Source organism: Lontra canadensis, unplaced genomic scaffold, assembly GCF_010015895.1.
Source record: "Lontra canadensis isolate GAN:19392208 unplaced genomic scaffold, GSC_riverotter_1.0 scaffold8, whole genome shotgun sequence".
Lineage (NCBI taxonomy): Eukaryota > Metazoa > Chordata > Mammalia > Carnivora > Mustelidae > Lontra > Lontra canadensis.
Window position 1 is genome coordinate 412,658 of NW_022631002.1, and position 12,882 is coordinate 425,539.

The following is a 12,882-nucleotide window of genomic DNA, read 5'->3' on the forward strand; positions in this document are numbered from 1 at the left end:
GCCTCTCTGCCTACTTGTGATCTCTGTCTGTCAAATAAATAAATAAATAAATAAAATCTTTTTTTTTTTTTTAAGATTTTATTTATTTATTTATTTGACAGACAGAGATCACAAGTAGGCAGAGAGGCAGCAGAGAGAGAGGAAGAGAAGCAGGCTCCCTGTGGAGCAAAGGGCCCGATGCGGGGCTCGATCCCAGGACCCTGGGATCATGACCCGAGCTGAAAGCAGAGGCTTAACCCTCTGAGCCACCCAGGCACCCCAATAAGTGATCTTTAAAACATGATTTCACTGGATGTAGAATTACCTCTGAGACACTCGTTGCCCAGCAGAATGCAAAGGGAGGCCAAAGGCCCGTGGGTGTTCAGGGTCATTGCTGATTGCGCTCAGGCTTTAGGAGGTGGCCCCAGCGACCAGCCAGTCGGGATCCTGGGTTGGGGGTGTTGCTCAGAGCCGGGGCAGGGGGCTGGCGGCAGAGCCATCCAAGCCGGTGACCTCAGGGGTTCCCGCTCTGGCATCTTCTTACTTCCAAAGGCAAAATAAAGTCAAGGAAAGGTCTGTGCATTCGATACAAAGAATATGCCCTCAGGTTATTCTGACTCTAGTTTGTGAATTGTGGTTACAAGATCTGGTTTTGCCCCATGAGGGCAAAACACCCCTCGCTTGTCATCCTGCCAGAAACGGGCCCTTCCCCGTGAGCCACTTAGATGCTCCTTCACTCATTCATTCAACAAACACTTTCCACCTGCTGGAGAGACAGCAGGGGGCAGGGCAGGGACCCCTGCTCTCTGGCAGACGGAAATCCAGGACAGAAAGGCTCCCTGGAGGAAGGGGCCAGTCCTCATCCTAAGGTCCGGACCTCATCCTAAGGACACAGAGGGGCTCCTGACTCAAAGATGGGGTGTCGGGAAGAACACTACAGCAGACAAGCCTGTTTGCTGTCTCCAGAGGATGGGGCTCTCCCACCTTCTAGAAGCCCGTCTGTTTTCCTCAGCTCCCAGCTGTGCCCTGCTGAACCCGGGGTCCAGGGGCATGAGAGCTGACTGGCCACCTCCCCACTGGGAAGTGCCCCCTGGGGCGGCAGTACCCCACTGACCCCCAGCCGGCACTCCTGGCCCAGGCCCCACCCACAGCCGCCCGCCGCCCTCCCAGGCAGCTTCCCCAGGAAGGGGGAAATGCCCCTGCGCCCTGCCCCTCTGATTGTGGGAAAGGAGGAGTGGGGGCCAAAGGCAGGATGGGTCTCACACAGGCCATTAACTGCTCCCCCCAGGGAGGAGCCCGTGTCCCCACCAGAACCATCCCAGTGTTGCGGCAAGGAGACACCTGGGTAGACGGGGAGACCAACCCCGCCCTCCTCCAGTCAAAGCCAAGTCTGCAGACTCTGAGGAACAGAGGCCAGGATATGGGGTGTGTGGAGGGCAGGGGGAGGGAGCAGCCTACCAGCTGGGAGGAGGGGACGAAGCTGTCCTGGCCAGGCCGCCCAGCTCAAGGTCCATCCATGCTGCTCCACGCCCTCAGCTGTGAGAAGTCCCAGGACACGAGAGGCCTGCGGGAGTGTCTGTGCCTCAGCAGGCGCAGCACCACACCCGAATGTCCACCCAGTGAGTGCCGGCGACCTGGGACCCAGAAGCAACAGTGACCCTGAGAACATCCACGACCAGGGACTCACGCTCAGTGGGGACAGATGTGTTGGGAGCACCAGAATGTCACTGCCTGGAGGGGCCCTGAGAGCCAGCAAGCACTCCAAAGGAGGGGGCGGTTGGGGGGAGATGCAGAGGCTCTCCTCGTGGGCTCTTAAGGCTCAGGCTGCAGCCAGAAGAGGGGAGAGCAACCTGGGTCCAGGATGTCAGGAGCCGGGTGTGGGGTGATGACGACAGGCTTCCCTCACCAAGAGCAAAGAGCCGGACTGCCCAGACAGACCTCCCAGGAGAAAACCTTTGCCCCCTCTCTCTGCTGGCTCTGGGGAACATTTTGTTTGTTTTTTTTCGTTTAGTTCCCAGGACACTGGGGCCAAATTTGACCCTTTGTCTGCGGCAATTCTTCCTGAGCATGTGCTTCTCTGGAATATGTCCGGACTGAGCTGATGGACGCACCTGCTGGTCTCCCTCTTCCTTTCTAAGCGAGGACTGTGAGCGGCCCCGGGGGCTCCCGAACTGTCCAGCGTGTGGGGTGGGGTGTTCCTGGCTTCGTTACTGAACGGGGCGGGGGGGCGGTTTCAAGAAAATGGGGATGTATGTGGGCTGCATTTCCTGCCTCCAGCCCCACTTAAAATGAAAACAGCTGGATTAAATCCTGAGTAAACAGAGGCAGATGGCGGAGCCTGCCAGCCAAGCACATTTCCAAAGATAAATACAGCCAGACCGGAGGTGAAGCGTGCAGGGTAGGTTTGACTCAGTGACAACTATCGCGCCCAGGGAAAGAACGGGGCGGCGGTGGCGGGGGCCGGGGGGCGCCGAGCCATACTCGGGTTTGTGCAGAGTGATGGCATTGAGCAGGGAGAATGAGAGGCCGGAGGGGTGAGCAGGGCTTGGCAGTCAGGGAAGCAGAAATTTGCAAAAAGCAGGAAGGGCCCCCAAAACACATTTGCCATCATAGTTGGCAAAAAGCAGGGCGAATGAGGGCAAGGAAACTCTGAGCTTTGCTCAAGGATCCCACGCCTCATGTAAGTGCCCCCCGGTCCACACTCCCACCCGGTGTTAGGGAAACCCTGTTTGCTTCTCAAACAGTAACGCAGAGAAGCTGCTAACCAGGAACCTTGAATCCCTTATAATTTAGCTACAGTTTCTCAAAAGGCCCAGAGGGAAAAAAGAATGACATTTCTTCTGGTTTGAAGATTCTCTGATCTAAGAGCTCCAACTGGTATGTGCTTTGGTAAAGAAACAAGCTGTTCTAACAGTTTCATTTCTTAGGACAGTGCTAGAAACCAGAGAACATGGAAACTGAAACGGTGAAATTCGGATGCACTCCCCCTACTTGCTGGCCTGACGCTGGTAGATGATCCGTGTTTTATGTTAAGTGCGGGACTAAAATATGTGGTTAAAAATGACCACATTTAAAAACAGGGGCAGGCACGCCTAGGGGCCTCCGTCAGTGAAGCGTCTGCCTTTGGCTCAGGTCATGACCCAGGGGTCCTCAGCTCCCTGCTCAGCGGGGCGTCTGCCCCTCCCCTGCTCGCTCTCGCCTTCGCTTTCTCTCTCTCAAACGAACAAATAAAATCTTAAAAATAAGAAATAAAAACGGAGCAAGAGGAGCGGTTTGGTCCCTGTGAGACCACCTGGGTTTGCTCCCGGGCACTTACCACCCCACGGGGGCTGGGACACGGGCCCTGCCCACCGGTGTTCCCAGAAATGAGCATCCTGGGTTGTCTCAGGCAGGCACCTTAAGAGAGTCTAGGGCCATCCTGGGGATGTGGCTTGAGCTGTGAGAAAGGGTGTCAGTGTTTGTTCAAGTAGAACAGGCCAAGGTTGAGGCCATGGTGAAGAGGGGTTCCGAGGAGGTGGGGTGGGGTCTGCTCAAGGGGAGAGGCTTTGGCAGCCTGGGGAGGCTTGGGGACAGGAACCCCCAAGCTTCCTCCTGGTCACCTTCTCACAGAGCCCAAGAGCACCAGGGTCAGACTCCAGACTCCAGGAGAGGGGGTGGGGGAGGGGGTCTTTCTCTGCAGGCAAGAGAGCTGGCAGCTGATAACAGCAATTCCAAGTCAGCGGCAGCTGCCCCCAAGCAGCCAGGAGGCTGGAAGCAAGCCTTGGAGGTGACCAGGGTCAAGGCTACCTTGAGCACTGGAGCCAGACAGTGACCCCACCTCCTGTGGGTAAGAGGCCGATTTCCGGCTTCTCCCCATCAGGCACCCCTCTATCCAGCCAGAGTGGAAGCCTGCCGGGGCCTCAGGACTCCACTCCGACTTATCCTCATCTGCCCAGCCTCACTTCCACGCCCCTGCCTCCAGGCAATCTTCCTTGCTTTACCACACATTCCTTCAAACTCCTGTTACTGTGACTTCACCCCCACTTACTGGCAAGACTCCTAAAGGCAGTAGTATTTTTCTCAACATAATTGCCTATCTAGGTCCAACACAAAGTATATGTCCGGGAAACACTGGTCAATGAACTGCTAGCAGCTTTGGCTACCTACTTCATCACGTGGCAGTATCTCAGTCAGAAAACTGGGGCTGCTTTTTATCCACCAAATGTCCAAAAGTGAGGGAAGAGAACAGAAAACGGACCCAACACGTCCTAATGGAGCCCTTCATATCAGTGGGCTCTTAATACATTGTATTAAGACAACAGTGTAGCCATCTGAGGAAAGATCAGCTTGGAATTTCTACCTCATATTCTATAAACACTGAGTAGATGGATGGCTTGTTAATGGAAATGACCAGAAAGCACTAGAACATACCGGCTAACTGTCTAGAAGGCATTAGAAAAAACATCGATAGATTTTCCTACACAGAACAAAATAGTACATGACCAAACACCATTGAGGAATATAAAAGGTCGGTGACAAACTAGGAAATATGTTTGTAGTAATGCTACAGCAGATCAAATGCTAGTATAGAAGGAGCTCTTAGGATCACCTTTTTTTAAAGATTTTATTTAGGGGCACCTGGGGGGCTCGGTCGTTAAGCGTCTGCCTTCAGCTGAGGTCATGATCCTGGGGTCCTGGGATCGAGTCCTGCATCGGGCTCCCTGCTCCGTGGGGGTTCTGTTTCTCCCCCTGCCTCTGCTTGCCTCTCTGCCTACTTGTGCGCACTTTCTCTCTCTCGAATAAATAAATAAAATCTTAAACAAGACAAAGGAAGTAATCCAACAGAAAAATGGACAAACGACATGAACCAGAGATGACAAAAAACAAAAAAAAATCCCTTTAACATTTGAGTAAAACGCTCAACCTCACACAGAATGGGGGAAAGGCAAATTAAACCAGGACATCCTACCTGGGCGACTCTCTCCCTGCCTGTTGCTGGTTCTCCTGGGGTAGCCTCAAGGATTGGGGTAACAGTTACCCGCTCTCTGCTTCCATCTCTTTACCTCTGAAATGGCAAGACTAACAGCATCTGCCTGAAGGGGCTGTTGCCCGTGCCCTCGTGGAGCAGCAGAGCTGTGCTGCGGGCAGGTAGAGCTCCTGTCTCAGACCACGCTTCCTCCTGTCCTCCAAGGCTTCCCTGAGTCGTCGGCGCTCAGCTGGTGTCCCTGGCAGTCATGGCTTGTTCAGACCCTAACCAAACCACAGTACAGGATTTGGAGCAGGGCGCTAGCAGGATATCCCCTTTTCTGGGGCTTCCCGGAATACTGGCTGGGAGGCACAAAGACACACAGAGCTCCCCTTGACTCCAGCCACAGCCTCCCCACCCTCAGGGGCAAGCTGACAGCACTGCCCAAGGCCTGGAAGGAGTCCGGGCACCCAGCTGGCCCCAGCCAGGACAGCGGGGAGGATGTCCCCTGCAGGGGCTCCCCACACCCACTGTGGCCTCCCGGGGCTCCTTTCTGGAAAGGAAGTCAGCAAGTCTTAGAGGCAGAGGCTGGTGTGGGAGAGTTAGGTCTGAGAGGCCCCACCCCTTCCACCGTGGCCCCACTTTCTGCCCTGCTCAGAAACCGACCGCATCCGTGCTGTGGGCACCCCTGGGTCTTGGGGTGCTTCCGACCCTACTCCCGCAGAGCAGACCAGCCCCAGCCTCTATGTCCTCTGCTCTCTGAGGTTGGCAGAATGGTGGCCTCAAGATGTCCCCATCCTAATGCCCATGGATTTGACACCTCGTCTGACAACAGGAACTTTGCAGCCATGATTGACTTTGAGGTGAGAGGTGATCCCGGGTTACCTTGGGAGCCCCCGTGTTATCACGGGTTTTCTGTAAGAAGGAGGTAGGGGTCAGAGGGACACGCGAAGATGCCGCCGGTCATGAAGGTGGGGGAGGGGCTGCGGGCCGAGGATGCTGCGCCCCAAGAAGCTACAAAAGTCAGGAAACAGATTCTCCCCCGGAACCTCCAGAAGGAACGCATCCCTGGTGACCCCTTGACCTTAGGGCCCCTGACCTCCAGAGCTGCCAGATAACAGGTCCGTGTGGTTCTGAGCCAAGCCGCGCGTGGTCACTGTCACAGCAGTGCCTGCGCCCCCCGGGGCATGGGCACACAGGGAGTCCCAGAAAGGAGACGCTCGAGGGCTTCGAGCCTGTCCCGCGCGAGCGGGGGGCGGGTCGGGAGGAGGACGGCCTGGGCCACCCCCCACTCGGTGCCGCGCGGGCGCTGGCCCTGGTGGCCCCCGGGGATCCCCTGCGCTCCTGGGCAGCGGGCCGTGTGCTGGCGGGCGCCGCGGCCTGGCGGGCCGAGACCCAGCCTCGCTGCCCAGCGGGACGGACGGTCCCGGAGCACGACGTGGCGGCGGCCGGCGGCGGGGTTGGCGGACCCCGGGCCGGGGGGCGGGAGAAGCGCGGAGGGCGGCGCTGGGCCCCTCTGCTCCGCTAGGGGGCGTCGGAGCGGCGGCGGCCCCCCGCTGTTCGCGGTCGGGACCCCGCGGTTAGAGCGCGCGGCGGTGCGGGCGCAGGGACAGCCCCGCCGGCGCCCCGGCCTGCGCCTCCGCCTGCGCCCGGCTCCCGCGCGCTCTTGCGGGGCGCGGCACGGCGAGGTCGCCTTCCCGCCGCAGCTCCCGGCCCCCGCCTTCTTCCCTGGGGCCGGTCTCCGGGGCCTCCGCCACCAGCGCAGACGCGGCCCTCCACACCGCAGTCCCCGCGGCCGCGCCCTTCGAGTGGAAGTCGCCGTCCCGTCGCGGCACGTTGTGTGAAAACGGGCCCCTTCCCAAGCGCAGCGCCCCAGGGAGTGCGGACCCGCCCCTGCGTCGGCCCCTGGAGCCGAGGGGGCGGGGCGCGCGTCTGGTTCGAGGAAACAGTACAGCAAACCCAAGCGCATTTATGGGAACTTCCCGGTTCAGGACTGCACTTTGGACTCGGGCGCGGCAACGTCTCGGGTCTGAGTAGCTCCTGGTCCTCCAGCGCATCACCCCCTGGGCAGCACGGCTACGTGGGGGGGATAGGGATGCAGGGCTGTCCTGAGGCTACCGCACAAAGGACCACGCACAGGGGCCTTAAATGGCAGAGACATATTCCCTCTCAGTCCTGGAGGCCCAAAGTCCAAAGTCCAGGTCAGAAGGGGAGGCTCCTCTGAAAGCTGTCAGTGAGGACCCTGGGCCTTGGCGGCAACGTCCCAGCCATGGCAGGGGCGCTCTCCTTGTCCCCGACGGACACCAGTCACCCTAACGACCTCATCTGACCTTGACCTCATCTGCGAACCCCGTTTCCAAAGAAGGTCCCAGTCACAGGTGCCAGACCTCAGGGCTTGACCACGTCTTTTGGGGGACACAACTCAGCCTCTGTCCCCAGGAAGCCCAGAGCCTGGCTGTGCTGTTTCCATGGCTGCCTGAGGGCTCTCCTCCCTTGGCCTGAGCTCCTCCATCCGTCCCCCCTCCCAGGTAGTGTGGGGACTAGAAGGAGCATAGAAGGAGAAACAACACCATCTACAAAGCCAGGATGGGCAAATCCGGCCTTCACTCCCCTGAACAGCACACTGACCCTGTCCCTGACCCCTAACCCCGCCCCACCTGCATCCTCCTGGCCTCGCTCCTTGACCACCAGCCAGAGCCTTCGATGCTGGTGGCCCCCACCCCGGCTGACACACACGGTGGCTACCTGCTCCGTACTCGGACCTTCCTGCTGCCCCTGAGGGCCACCCTCTTCTCACTGGCAGCCTGTGGGCTCTGGTGAGACCCAGCCCACGGCCCAGCCGCTTTTCTGCAGGACAGGGCGCTGTGACAAGTTCCCCTCTCAGCTACAGGACCAATGGAATAGCCATGTACGCCTGGAGGTGCCGTGGGGGCTGGTGAGATGGACGCCCATCCATCCAGATGCACGCTCCTTCACCCCGGGACCTGCAAGCTCCGGACACTTGTCCTGCAGACGGGGAGACTGGGGAGCAGGGAGGTAGCAGCGGTGACCCCAGGTATACACAGCGTGGGGACGTGGGGCAGAGCCAAGGGTGCATTGCCACCTCAGCGCCTCTCCTGGAACGGAGGGCAAACACCCCACAAACTAGGGGTCCTAACGCTGCGGCAGGTACACCCCCAGTACTGACACGGCCACCTGCACACGTGGCCACGAAGGGCCGGCTGTCAGGGGGAGCTGTGAGGCAGGCTCCTCGCGGGAACCACCCTGAGCCCAGGACTGGCCAGGACGCCCCCACACAGGGCCCCAGGCCTCCGGGAGTGGTCACAGGGTGTTGAGTGGGAAAGTACCCTGGAGGCAAACTCTCCAGGAAGGCCCCCTCTGCGGACTTTCCCCCCCGGGCTCCCAGGGGAGAGTTGGGGTACAGATTCCTGCCCAGGCTCCGCGGGTCCAAGAACCTGGTGGAGGGACGTTGCGGGGGCTTCTGCAGGGAGAGACACCTTGTCCCTTAGATGCAGGTGCAAATACACACACAGGTGCGAGGCCCTTGAGATGAACCCCACTCAGTCCGTGTGCACGGACATGCGTGTCTTACTATGCAGCACGAGCCGCATCGGTCCCGCTGCTGGCACTCATGCTGTCCCTGAACTGCACCTCAACGCAGCACACATATGACACCTTCCGTCCACCTTCTCTGCCCGGCCTAAGGGTCTCCGAGTTCTCTAACTGCACCTGAGCCCCACTGTGTCCATTTTCCATGATCCGTGGCCCCATTCTCCTCGTAAAGGCCTTCTGAGGGGCCTGCGCTCCCTGCTCGCCCTGTAGGCTGACCCATGGGCATGGGGGTACACCTACTTCTTCCTCCGGGCCAGGACTGGGGGTGAGTGTCCAGGGGGACCGTCTGCCTTTGGCCCCAGCAGCACAGCAGGGGCAGTCCATGTGTGACGGAGACCGTCTCTCTGACGTTCAAGTCTCCAGGAGAGCCCTGAGGGTGCAGTGAGTCAGGCCCCCGCTGTGGGAAGGGGTCCAGCCCCACGCAGTGCCTCCCAGCCTCCTGGCTTCACCTTCTGAAGGCGAACGCGGCAGCCCTCCGGGCTGAGCCGAGGCCAGGCACCCCGGTGGAGGGTCCGACCCAGCGCCTCTTTCTTCTCGCTCGAGACAAATGGGGCGTCCGTGCTTCCCACATCTGGGGGGCAGGGGTGCAAAGTGTGGGCCGGAGGGACCCCACTGCCAGCCTCCTGCCCAGCGAGCTGTGCCCCCTCCCCTCCCGTCCTGTGCCCAGGCCGTTCGCCGCCTGCCGGCTGGGAGCTGAACGTCACCTATGGGAGAATGGGAGTTCTCCCCAGGGATGCTGGGAGTGTCCACTCTGGCAGTGCCCAAGACAGCTATTCCTCTGGTGGCCTGAGCCCACAGGCCACACTGGCCACGCCACCCCGAACACTGGGCCATCCTGCCTGATGGATGGCCACGCAGTGAGTGACTGGCCCTCGAGAACATTCTGGAGAGATCCACGTGTGGCCAGAGCCTCCAGCCCTGCTGGCCTCAGCCTCAGGGAACACGGAGTCCAGACGCAGCCCCCGCTGTCCCCTGCTCTGGCTGGCTGCAGACCTGCTCTGCTCCTCCTGCTCTGATTCCAGCCCCTTTCCCACTGAGGCTGGACCCCACACTGCACAGGACAGGCAGCCCCTGCCACCCACCGGGAAGGACTCCACTGGAGCTGAAGGAGAGTGGATCGTGGTTTTAGTCGCTCACCACACGTGGGCTCGGGCCACAGATTCTCTTCCGCCTGTGCCTACCATAGCATCGGACATGGACACTCTTGGAGGATCCACTGGTCACTTTACAGGCGCGTGCAAGCATGTTGACGCCCCAGGAGGAGAGGGAGGGTGATCCAGACGGCCACTGCTGGGCCGCAGGCCACAAGGTCACGTGGAAACATCTGTGGGAGGACGTAGGCATGGACTCGCTCAGCGTGTTCGCTGAAGGGTCGCTCGTGAGGACAAATCAGCCTCCGAAATGGGGTAAGGGGGAATCCTGTGATGGAGGAGGGGCTCATGGGGGAGAGATCCTTTCAGGCCATCACAGGGATGCTGATGTGGGAAGACCCCACAGTTCCCAAAGCTGAGAAAAGCGGTGTCCTGCCTGCCTCTGGGGTGAGCCAAACCTCCCCTCCCCTTCTTCTTGGGGAGTCCCCAGGGCCCCTCCCTGGTTCTCTCCATCCCTCAGCTAAAAGCCCTGTTTGCCCCACATGCTTCATCCTCAAGTGGCTTGCGGAAGCCATGAGCCATGAAACTCCCATGAAGCCCATGGGCCGCACATTCCTCCCCCTAACCCCCCGGCCCCGCACACACGCTGATGCTGGTTTTCCTCTGTTACAAAGTAAGTGTGTAAACATTCAGGACGACTCTGGGCAGGAATGCACCAAGGTGTTCCCACGGCTGCCATGCCGATGGACGGGCTGGTGTTGTTAAATTATTTTTGCTTACTTAGGTTTTCTAATTTTTCTACAAAGACCACAAATTGCCTTTGTTAGAAGAATAAAAATGTTTATGTTCAGTAATGAGGTCCAAGACCCAGAAGCAGAGGAAGACAAGAGACAGTCGGCTGGGACACACCTGAAGACATGACAGGTCCACCCGAGGCAGGGTCTGACCACCTAGCAAGGATTTCAGAGAGAATTCAGGGGCCAATAGGGAGCCTCTGATGGTCCCACACAGGAGGCATGACTCCCAGCTAGGGGCTCTGAGAATCACTGCCTGCCCCAGAAGTGACTCTCCTTGTTCCCACTCATCACATATCCACCTACATGCCACGTCTTCAGGGAAGCCTTCCTGGGTCACCAAGGCTGAGCCCGATGTCCCTTCTGAGGTTTTGCCTACAGCAACACCCATAGCAATGATGGCAGACATTTCCAGCAACTTAGTGATGTAAGTGCTAAGTGTTTTAGACCCTGTTGTAAGGATAATTAAAGTTTATAACCTTCTTGCCTTCAAGGAATTCACAGGTGGTCATTTCAGAACTGTGTCCAGGACCTGGGCCCTTCTATCTTCTTGATCTATGCTGTATGGTTTCTACTTCCATGTTCATCTGTGGTGCAAGAGGGCTGCTGACTTCCAGCCATTACGTCTCAATCCAAGCCACAGGAAGGAAAGAGGAGAGAGAAGCATGGCCTGAGACACAAAGCACACATGCTCACATTATTACCTAACATGTAGTCACAGGGGCACAGCTGGGAGCAAGAGAAACGTAGTCTCTATCAGGACAACCGCATGCCCTGCTGAAAACTGGGGCCTTGTTACCGCAAAAGAGGGGAGGACAAGCCCCCACTGACCCCTAGTATCTGTGTGCCATGGCCCAGATGCTCCCCTCAGTAGGCACGAGAGGAGGCCAAGGCTCGGAGGCAGGGCAGCGGTCAGAGCGGCAAGGCTGGAAGGAGCTCCGGCAGCTCCGGATCTGGTTCAGCCACACGGGCACGTATTTGGGACCGCCCGTGCGTGTCAGGGGTGCTCGTGCCGACCCCCTCTGCTCTCAGTGTTGGCACACAGCCGACATTTAATACATGGCTGCTGTGCTCCCAGGTGGAGGACCCGAGGATGGGGCCTGGGTTCCCTGGTCAGCCTTCTAGGGGCTTCTCTCCTGGCAAGCACTGTCCTCTTTCCTTCCATTCTTCCTTGGCCCCAGTGCACCCCCAGCTCCTGCATGAGCGGATTTGGGGCTCAGGGCCAGCTGTGGGCTCTGCTGTCCTAATGCTGTTGCCTCCTGGGTGCTCCCACCTCAGGTGTCACCATGAAGCACTGGCCAGTCACTCTGTGGAGCCGGTCCCCAGTGAGGCCCTGACAGGTGTCCAAGGACCGCCTGGGCGCCAGGCCCCGCCACGCATTTGGGAACTCAGCAGGGGGAGCTTTTCAGGTTCTTGTAGCTGGGACAGTCTGGGGACACCTAGAAGAGGCCAGGGACAGGGAAGAGCGAATTCCCACTTCCCCTGCGGGCTGCGGGAGGGGCCACCTCTAGTGCACTGCACAGCTGACCTCAGGTCCCGTCTGAGGGGGGACCACTAGCCCCCTCTTGCAGACGGGTACTGGGCATGAACTGTGCTGGCTCCTCAGCAAGCACTGGATAAATGGGTGTGAAGTGTGCCCCCCCAGGGGGCCAGGCCCCAGCCCCCCTCTGCATCAGGAAGCATCCGACCCCACAAGGCCCTACCCCTCATCTCACGCCTGCCATGTTCCAGGGGTCCCCATCCAGCTTGGTCCAAATTGAGCACTCAGTGACACTGACTGGCCACAGGAGGCCACCCCCTGAGCGCAGGTGGACGGCAGGGCCCGAGAAGAGTTCTCTGCTCTCGTGTTTGCACACCTGGTGTTCGCACGGGTGTTGCGGTCCACCCTGAGTGTCTGCAGTGAGCAGAGCCGCAGGCCATCGGCACACACGCTTGGCCTGGCCGGGGAGAGAGAGGGCGGCGGTGAGGGCCGCCAAGGCGGGACAGGGACATCACCAAAGCGGCGGCGGACAGAGAGCCCCCGCCCCCCCGCCGCACGTGCAGGCCCCGTGGGGACGCGTGCACGGGCCCCCAGCCCAGCGCTGCGGGTTCTGGCTCCGGCTTTGAGTCCTCGATCCGCGCCATCGCGCGGGGAGGTCCCGCCCCACCCCCGCCACCCCCGCGCCCGCCCCTCCCCCCGCTGCTCGCGGGCCGAGGAACTTTGCGTCCCCGCGCCGGTCCCCTCTGGAAAACGGGGCTCAGGGGAAGCCGCGGGGGCGCGGGAGCTCCGTGCAGCGAGGCTAGAGCCCGGCTCGGCGGGGCCCGGGACGCTGGGGTCCTCCGCACGCCCACGGGGCTCAGGCCAGACGTCGGTGCCGCGGCAGGGGGCGGGGAATACGGAAGCCTCCGCGCCCGCGCCCGCGCCCGCGCCCGCGCCCGCGCCCGCGCCCGCGCCCGCGCCCGCGCCCGCGCCCGCGCCCGC

General features: G+C 60.0%; 1 long non-coding RNA gene across 1 annotated transcript in view; it reads right to left on the reverse strand.

Moving 5' to 3' along the window:
- LOC116865535 overlaps positions 1 to 3,625 on the reverse strand; it is a 19,490-nt gene extending 15,865 nt beyond the window's left edge. The window contains exon 1 of the long non-coding RNA XR_004382227.1: positions 3,613 to 3,625. This is a non-coding gene — a long non-coding RNA (uncharacterized LOC116865535). The remainder of the gene's footprint in view (positions 1 to 3,612) is intronic.
- Between the last annotated feature and the right edge of the window lie 9,257 nt (positions 3,626 to 12,882).